The sequence below is a fragment of the Rhinatrema bivittatum genome, chromosome 6, assembly GCF_901001135.1.
Source record: "Rhinatrema bivittatum chromosome 6, aRhiBiv1.1, whole genome shotgun sequence".
Classification (NCBI taxonomy): Eukaryota; Metazoa; Chordata; class Amphibia; order Gymnophiona; family Rhinatrematidae; genus Rhinatrema; species Rhinatrema bivittatum.
The window spans coordinates 172879489-172888893 of NC_042620.1; the positions used below are offsets into that span (position 1 = coordinate 172879489).

Sequence of the window (9405 nt, forward strand, 5' to 3'; positions counted from 1 at the left end):
AATAGGCTCATCCTCTCAATGGTCACTATAGCAGCAGTCCCGAGGCTGGGAGCCAGGCGCCGTGGCTCCTTTAAGAAACTGTCTCATGTGCTCTGAATCTGGGCATCAGATATTGCCTTTTATTGACGACTACAACTCCCTCCCGCAAGGGGCTGTGAATGCTGTCTCTGTGGCACCCCCCAGCCTTGGCTGACTGAGGATACAGAAGAGCCTCCCTGAGAATGGAACCAGGGACCCATTACATCGCATTTTGCTGCACTGCCACCAAGTCAGCCAGTTTGTGCACCCATTTTAGGAAGGGAACTAATCACTAGGTTTACTACTGAAGTAGAAAACAAATGCTATGCATATTAAAACAGCACTATGAAAAATGAGCTGTCAACAGAGCCCGAAACATTGCACTAAAATTAGAACACAGATCCCTGTGGTATAAAAGAAAAGTAAGCAAACCTCCCTCCCATCTGCTCGATCAAAACTATTAAACCCCCCCCCCCCCCCCCCACAATCTGCCTGATCCAAATCACATGAACCCCTTCCCAATGCAAATAAAGATCCTCCAACCTCAATCCCATTCACACCCACCAGATGAAGTAAAATGATTTCCCCCCCCCCATCCCTCAACCCCCTCCCATCCACCCACAGCAAAATAAATCAGCCCTCCAAAAACAAACAAAAGAGCCTCCTCCAGCCCCCAAAAAGAGCCCACTCCAATGATCCCCAAAGGTTCCTAATGCTGACCCCCAGAAGCTGACAGCCTTACCTCCTACCAGCCCGGCATCCAGCAGTGCTCTGGTCCTTCCTACAAGACTTACAGTAGGCAGGGCTAGAGCTGGATGCCGGAGTGGTAGGAGGTAAGGCTGTCTCGCCTCCTGCTGGACAGCACTAGAACCCTTTGGCTGTGGGGAGGGCAGGGGGGAGGCACAGGGGATGGTGGAAGGTTTGGTTTTTATGGCAGTCTGCACAGTGAGGGAGAGAACTGGCTGGCAGAGGCACGAGGTTTTTTGGAAGATCAGAGTGAGAGTGTATTTTGGGGCTGATGCAATACAGTGCACTCAGCCGAGCACACTGTTTAACCCATGGTTGGAGACGCGTCCACAACCCGTTATGCTATAAGGGGATTAAGGCTTCCAAAACGCAACACCCCCCCCCCCCCCCCCCGCGAAACTAATAGCGCTCATCACATGCAAATGCATGTTGATGAGGCTATTAGCTATTCTCCCCAGATCCCAAAAAATGTGCACCCAACTGGCATATTTTTACACTCGGAAATTAACTTTTGCCCACAGCAGGCGTTAATTTCTGAGGAGCCCAAGAAAGCGTACAGAAAAGCAGAAAATACTGCTTCTCTGTACTTCCTCCGACTTGATATCATGGCGATATTAAGTTGAAGGAACCAAAAAGGTTTAAAAAAAAAATGCCTGTGGCTGTGCACAGGTTAGTAAAAGGGTCACTCGTAAAATTGAGCGTCCGTTTTCCTAACCTGCTGACAGCCACCTCTCCTGGGCACCCGCTGCCAAGGAGGTGCTACAGGGCGCACATTTGGCAGTGCGACCCCTCATTTAAATATTCAATCTCGGGCCCAGGAGAGGTGCTGGGTGCGTATTAGGGACGCTGGCGCTCAACACTGAGCTCCCGTTTTCCGCAGTGACCTTTGTGACCATTGGCTGGAGGGAGGTGGGCAACTTTTTTTTTCCACAGGTACTTTAGGGGAAGACCTAGGAATGACTTTCCCACATTAGTAAAACTGCTAGCTTGCTGGCACTTTAAATTCAACTTCTGGTCAGGGTGGTCATCTGCATGCTGTGAACCTAATTAGCTTATGCTGGTGCATTAACATTCTACACAGGGCATATTAGCTAAGCAGCACAATTTGTCCAGCACTGGGGGCTTTTGTAAATAGCAAGTTAATTAATGCATGTGGCTAACAGAGGGTTAGCATCTGCATTAATGTTGACACAGGCCCCCGGAGCCACCAAAAGACTCAATTTCTGGAGGCAGATTAAGTCAGTCCTGACTTTGGGACACTCTTTCCTGCTTCATGTAATACTGATTTCAAATGGAGGAAGCAGAAGAACAAATACCAGCATGCATTTTGATGTAAGATTAGAAATCCAGGCATGGCCCAAAATCTTCTTCCACAAATGGAAATAACTCGGCAGCAGTGATGAAATACTAACACGGGTCATTTGGAGGAGCAAAAAACACATGGGATGCTATTCAGTAAAGATGCTGGTCGATATGCACGAAATGAAGGGACAGCTTGATGAACATCAGGACGAAAAATAAGTGGCATGCTGGGTCAGAGCACAGGTCCATCGAGCCCAGCATCCTGTCTCCAACCATGGCCAATCCAGGTCATTAGGTAGCTCCCACTAGATCCCAAAAAGTAGATCAGTTCCTTGTTGCTCACTCCCAGTGGCTTTCCCAAGTCTACCTACCTAATAATTGTTTATGGACTTTACCTCCAGGAATCTGTCCAAATCCCTTATAATCCCAGCTATGCTGGAGACCAAGACCACATGCGTTGGTAACAAATTTCACAGCTGAATTATGCCATGAGTGAAAAAAATATACATTCTCAAATTTGTTTTAAACCTGCTAATTTCATGGAGTGTCCCCTAGTCTTAGTCCTGTTTGAAAGAGTAAATAACCGTTCCCTGTTTACCTATTTATAAAGTGACTCCAAGCAGTGGCAGAGCAATAGCTGGTATAAATGCACCAAAGCCTTTTAAAAGATAATTAATCAGGGCAACCACAGTTGCTTCCTTGCCCAGGCCGGCAGCAGAAGGCAGTGGGAAAGACAGTTCAGCCTTCCTATCCGGAAGCTGCCCACCCAGCCCCCTCCCACCTCTGCTTTCCTGCCGGATGCTTTCCCTCCAAACAGAAAGCAGGTGGGAGGTGAGGGAGGTGGCAGCTTCAGGCCTGTATGGTAGAAGAGGTGGTGGTGGTGATGGTTCTCGCAAAGATGATAAAAAGAGGGTAGAGGATCCCAATCCTTGTGGCAGAGAAGGAGATGATTCTTAGCCCTAGCCCCACATGAGAGAGGAGGCGCTCAGCATCTGAAAACCAGCGCTGTGTGCGTGATAACCTGATAGCAGAACAGGAGGGGGTGGCACAGCTGCGGTGAGGATGGGTCTGCTGCTGGGAAAGGAGGGAGGGGAGGGAGCTATTAGGAAGGGGGGGCATCTGAGGGAGTGCTGTGCTCTTGGGGATGGAGGTAAGGGGAGAGAGAGTGGATTGTAGAGGAAATTGAGATTGAGGGAGGAGACAAGGAGAGGTAGAAGAGGCATAAAAGAAAAAAAAAAAAAAAAAGGACTGTGTGCTGCTTTCAGGGAGGGATTAAAAAAAAAAAAAAAAACAGGGGACCCACAAAATTATCTTGTACTGGGACCCATGGCTGACTGTAGTAGTCCTACAATAGTAATATGTGCCCTGCGCAGCTGCACAGCCGTTGCCACAGCTTCAAGGGAAGCGCCAGACGTTTTTCTGCTGGAACACCTCCTGCGGAGACGTATGCAGTAACATTAATACAATACAACAGTTTTCAAAACACTGAATGGGTAATGCCCTCTCAGCACCTTGTGTCTCAGCAGCATCTAAGGCTCAAGGAGCAACGGAGGGGAGGAGGAGGAGGAGGAGGAGGAGGACATGCTGCAGAAGGGCAAGCCCTGCAGCTGAGGCTCCTCCTAGCCCCAGTTACTCTGAGATCAGTAGTCTAGACACACAAGCACAAGTCTAAACTGGCACAGGTGCTGTAGCAGGAATAAAAGAGTCCGGGTGGGGAGGGGGAGGGGGGAAATGCTAATGCAATGAAGCATCATATCCGTTAGCTAAAAATGCATTTTCTCAACTTTAATCTAATTCAATTTCTTTGCTGAACATGTTAAATGATTTTTGCTTAAAAAAAAAAAAGAGAACCAAAAACGAATACGTTGTCACATGGATTGCTTTCCAACTGTGTATGAAGCAAAAAAACAAAACAAAATACTGACCACTGATTGGCAGGTGCCTGGAAAAAACACTGAAGAAAAAGGAAATGTTTCCCAAATAAACCAATACTGTACCAAGCGAGGAAAGGCAATTGCCAAATTAAAAATAAACACAGAGTGCAAATAATTCTACATGTGATAATTTGTGTGCTTGACAAAGCATAACATCCCAAGCAAAATGCAGCACGAATGAGGAGATTAAACCTGAAAAACTGGCTTCCATTACCATACTGCTGAGGGAGCATCCCAGCTTTGCTTAAACACACTGTACTCCAACTTAGTAGTTTCGAAAAGCTGCTCATGAAAGACAATGCTACACGCAACCAGCACACAGAGAAGATAACTTTCAAGCCACTCCGCGCAGCCCCTATGTGTGCGAGTATGGCTGCGCAGAGATCTCCTACTGTATTTTATAACCTCGCGGATTATAATATACGCACATGCATGCCTCTCAACATAGGCGTATATTTTACGTGCAGAAATTAAAGAATAACTTGCTTGAGTAAAACCCTGATTTACAAACGGAAGTCGGTATATTTTAAAGCATACATGCATAATTGAAGTCACTTGTTTGCCCACCACCAGTTCACCCAGTCCTTCTCTAGGTCATTCAGAACCTCCTGGCTCTTCACCCTTAACTCCCCCCAGTTCACCCAGACACTCCCAACCAACCAATAGCAAACAAGCGACGAGTCCGATATCAACTGCACAGGATAATTGGCAGGTGTAAAACTGCGCGAATAAGTTGCCAAATGTACTCTTGTGAGTCTCATAAAACAACTTACATGCATAACTATTAGCCCAGCCCTGGAATTCCCCAACCCGCCCCCTTTTTTTGTGCAGGTAAATGTGCATGCAAAACTGAAAATACGTGTGCCTTTGGTTATGTTTATTAAACAGCATGTACATGAGTACACGCTGTGTGTGCATGCATATGCTAATTTTATGCATATAATGCCTTTGAAAATTCACCCCCCAGAGTGTATCTCTGTGTCTCCAAACTCAGGACAAAAAACAAACCAAGTCAATCTCACACTGCTGAACAGCAAGAATGAGTTCACCACCTGATGAGAGAATCCATGACAGCCCCAGGTAAGGGATCAAAATAATTCAGAATGAATGTTTCATTTTGGAACCTGCTTCCATCATTGTCTGTGGAAACCCTGATCCACAAAGAAATGCACATGCAGGGGATGGCAGACGGCTAGGCGGGCCCGGTGTTGCTCCTAGCTTGTACAAGCTGTCTGTACCACAGGTACTCTTTTGCCTGCTTTCCTTGCTTCCTTCTGCTCACAAAAAACCTCTTTGTTCTCCTGTCTTGCTGCAGCTGGAAGCCTCTACTTCTAGCCTGCAGTTTCTCTATTTCCCCATAGTTCCCAGCTAATCATTTCAATAGTTTAGTATTCACAAATGTCAAGAAACCCCACCCCTCTCTCAGTGAGTGGCGCCTTTTGTCCTGCCCCCTAATTGCTCGGCTTTGATACCTGGTTATATTTGACAGTCAGAAAAAGTACTCCAAACTGCATCCTTTCACCAAGCAAATACACCTTCTGAGAGCTTTACAAAGGCAGTATGTGTATATATACACATACTGCCTTATGTTGTCATATACTGCATTTGTAACACTGTACTATACAATGTATACAGCATCTCTTCGCCAATCCTGACTTAACTGAGAGCATACAACATATAAAATCCTCTCCCTCCTTGTGCCCCAGCACACTACCCACACAAGCTCTACTTAGGAAGGCTCAGTCCTTGAATTAACAGAAACAAAGAACATGACAGCAGATTAAGAGTACAAGGTCCATCTAATCTGCCAGTTTTCCTTTTTCTTGCAGAATTTATTTGATCTTTGGCTTTATTTACCCTTGCTTTCCTGCCACTAAAGATCCTCTGATCTTATCTCAGGCTTTCTTAAATTCCAGTACATTTTACTTTCAGAAATTAGCGCCTACCCAAAAGGTAGGCGTTAATTTCTGTCAGCGCCAGGGAAGTGCACAGAAAAGCAGTAAAAACTGCTTTTCTGTGCACCCTCCAACTTAATATCATGGCGATATTAAGTCGGAAGCCCCAAAAGTAAAAAAAAAATTTAAATTTAAAAAAATAATTAAAAATTGGCCCGCGGCCCGCAAGACGGACACTCAATTATGCCGGCGTCCGTTTTCCGAACCTGTGGCTGTCAACGGGTTTGAGAACCGATGCCAGCAAAATTGAGCATCGGCTGTCAAACCCGCTGACAGCAGCCGCTCCTGTCAAAAAGGAGGCGCTAGGGACGCGCTAGTGTCTCTAGCACCTCCTTTTACCGTGGGCTCTAATTTGCATAGGCCACGCTCCTGAATTGCGCGCCCAGGAGAGTGGCCTGTGCGCGCGCCGGGAGAGCGGGCGCTCGCCCACTCTCCCACACGTTTTTCTGAATCGGCCTGAAAGACAGGAGCATCGGGCAGGAGCCACTGCCACCGGTGGGAGGGAGTGCTGTGCTGGAGCTGCCACCAATAATAAACTGAGGGGGGTGGGAGTGAATGAACTGCTTACACTGCTCCTGAACATTTTTAAGGTCTCAGTGTCTCCCCAGACATAAGGTTTATGGTGAAAACGCTGCACCACTTTGACAGCCCTTCTCAGAACTGCCTCCACTCTGTCTATATCCTTTTGGAAAAGTTGCCTTCAGAGCAAGAGACAATCACCTCCGTTTATTCTATTTTATCTAGCTCTATGCAACCTAGTCATACTCTGTACAATAAACAGGAGGATATAAGGATTACGCCTGAAAAAGATGTCAATTCCTGCCAATAGTGCTATTTGCAGTCTAACCATGGTTTATCTGTCCTGATACCAACCGCTGGTGATTTCTGTCTGCATCACTGGAGTATCCATTTGTTTCCTGTCAATACGGAGATAAAAATCAACCCATAAATCACTTTCCTAGAAAGGCTCAGAGAGGAGTGGAGGAAGACAGATGGAGGGACTCAACACAGATGGAAAAGTGGAGAAGGGGAAAGAGGGTGATGAAATAAAAATCAAATGGGTAGAAAAGAGAAGAAGGAAAAGAAACGAATAAAGGAACAGAGATCAAGAGAGAAAGGGGAAGGAAGCATGGGGAAAAAAGATGAGAAGACAAGAAAAAGAAAATAAAGTGAAAGTTATACAGAGAGTTTTTTAGTTCTTGCCCTAGCAAGGACCCTGCAGATGAATAGCTGAGACTTAATTCTCCTCAGACAGGATCTTGCTGGCAGCTTGTCGGTAGCAGCGGTAATTGTGCCTCATTGTTTATTTCTACTTACTTAACTACCCCAGCTGATGCTGAAAAAGTGGGCGGAAGAACATTACCTACAAAAGATATTCTCTTCCCTCCCTCTACAGATGGATAGAAAAGGGCACATGTGTATTGTTTACTGATCCTTCCTTATATCCTCCACTGGTAGGAATATTAAAAACTATTCATTGGAATAACGTGAAATATGTAAAGAACTTTCAAAATCAGCAAGGACTCTAATGAATCTGTCTGTGTCCAAATCCGTGCCTTTCCAGTTTCCTTCTTTCCCTTCTTCCCATCCTTTTTCGTTCTAGCCTTCTCAATCCCTGTGTGTTTTGTTTTGTTTTTTGTCTCCACACCCCTCCACGCGATAGCTGAAGCAGGTGCCTCAGCTAGAAAAAAAAAGAACCAGTGCATACTATTATGATAAAGTGATCCATGCCGTTACCAGACAAGACTTTAAAACCCTGTAACAACAATTACCTCGGCAGCAAACTGCATGACTAACACAGCGAGACAACCCAACAGCCCGCAATAAGTCCAAGTAAAGACGGTACCGCACAGCCAGGGAGAGCTCCTTCCTCCCGGGCGGGAAAAAAAAGAGCTACTGGAGCCGGTGCAGTAAGTACGGATTCCCCCCTCCTCCCGAGTAGAGCGACGCAGTTCATCCCTTCCCGTTACCTATGCCAAAGCCGCCAGCTCTCTCGATCTCCGCTGCAGCAGACTGAGCTAAGGAAGAGATGCTGGACCCTCGGCTCCTCCAGCCTGGCTCGTGCGCCTGATTAGACACGCCCACTTAAAAAAAAAAAAAAAAGACCGGCCGCGTGCCTTGAGGTGCCGCCCATTCCAGTTTATAGTCCGCCCCCTTTTATGGATCCCCGCTTGCTGTGTCCTAACCTGTCAGCATCACTTAAAGAAACCCCGCCCATTCACTTTCTAAAGCCACGCCTACCCGTGGGCCACTACCGTTATTTCTGCAACCCTAGACGCATGTCCCCAAAACGATGCCGGTTTGTCCAACCTCGCCTCCAAGGCACTTGCAGTTAGCCTGGAGAAAACAGCACCAAACACAGCAGATGACATTAAGCAGAACTTTTTAAAGATCAGATCTAATTGTCAGGACAACATGGCACTGATGTATGCTAGTTATACGGACCACTGGTTAAAATACCAACAAATATTGTACAATATTGATTTGCTGTAATACAGATAAGTCCTTTCACATCTGAAGAAACGATCTGTATGATCCACAAAGCTCATATATAGAAAAATGTTTTTGTTGGTTCTTATAAAAGGTAGGGCAGTAGGTTTAGCAAGTGCTGTACACCCTACTTAGAGCAGCCTCCAAAGATTCTAATTTTCTTTTACAATGCTAATACAACAAATAAGAGTGACTGGAAGACAGCAAAAACATGTGCCCTGGGGCTTCCTTAACCTGACTTTTGTATTATTTTTATTAACATCCCACAATCTTTTTGCATAGAAGAAAAAAGGTTTACAATAGAAAACTTTTATCATTAATTTTATTATAACAACATTTTACAACTAGCAAATTTTAAATTCCATTCAAATAAAAAAAAAGAATTCCACTCATAGTCACAATGGAATTAGAGGTGTGAATTGTTTTAATAAGTATTCTTTACTGGCTCTACAGTAATCAGCATATCAAGTCACTGAATAAATTCCATTATACAATAGTGCACTGTGACCAAGACAAAATCAAATGTTGACATCATTTCTTCATAACTAGCCTGAAACTGATAATCTGAACAAATATATATCCATTTAACAATCTCAAACAGAATAAGAATATTTTATAACCACAATTACACAGTACAGCATAATCATAACAAAGTTAAGAGCCCCTTATCCCTGGCTCCGAGCCCTTCTACTTTCTGACCATGAAGCAGTGTCTGACCATCCACACAACCATTGTCATTGCACTACCTGCATTTGGAGCACAAATGTAACCTGAAGGTCAATATGAGCCACGTGTTGGCCTGGTGTGCTCGCCGCACACATAACCTGCGCAGGCGGAGAACTTCCACCTGCCAGCTCTCTGCATGGCTGCCTTCGGCAGAGCCCAGGGAGCATTCTTTGATGCTGCTCTTATTCGGAAGGACCGCGGCCCAAAGGCGCTTAGGCCCAGAGACAACATTT

The 9405-nt window shown here is 45.5% G+C and overlaps 1 protein-coding gene across 1 annotated transcript in view; it reads right to left on the reverse strand.

Annotated features, from left to right (window-relative positions):
* The window catches only part of MAP2 (microtubule associated protein 2), a 752988-nt gene extending 744963 nt beyond the window's left edge, over window positions 1-8025 (reverse strand). Inside the window, exon 1 of the mRNA XM_029607915.1 lies at window positions 7927-8025. The gene's annotated coding sequence lies outside the window, so the exon portion shown is untranslated. The remainder of the gene's footprint in view (window positions 1-7926) is intronic.
* Window positions 8026-9405: the final 1380 nt, after the last annotated feature.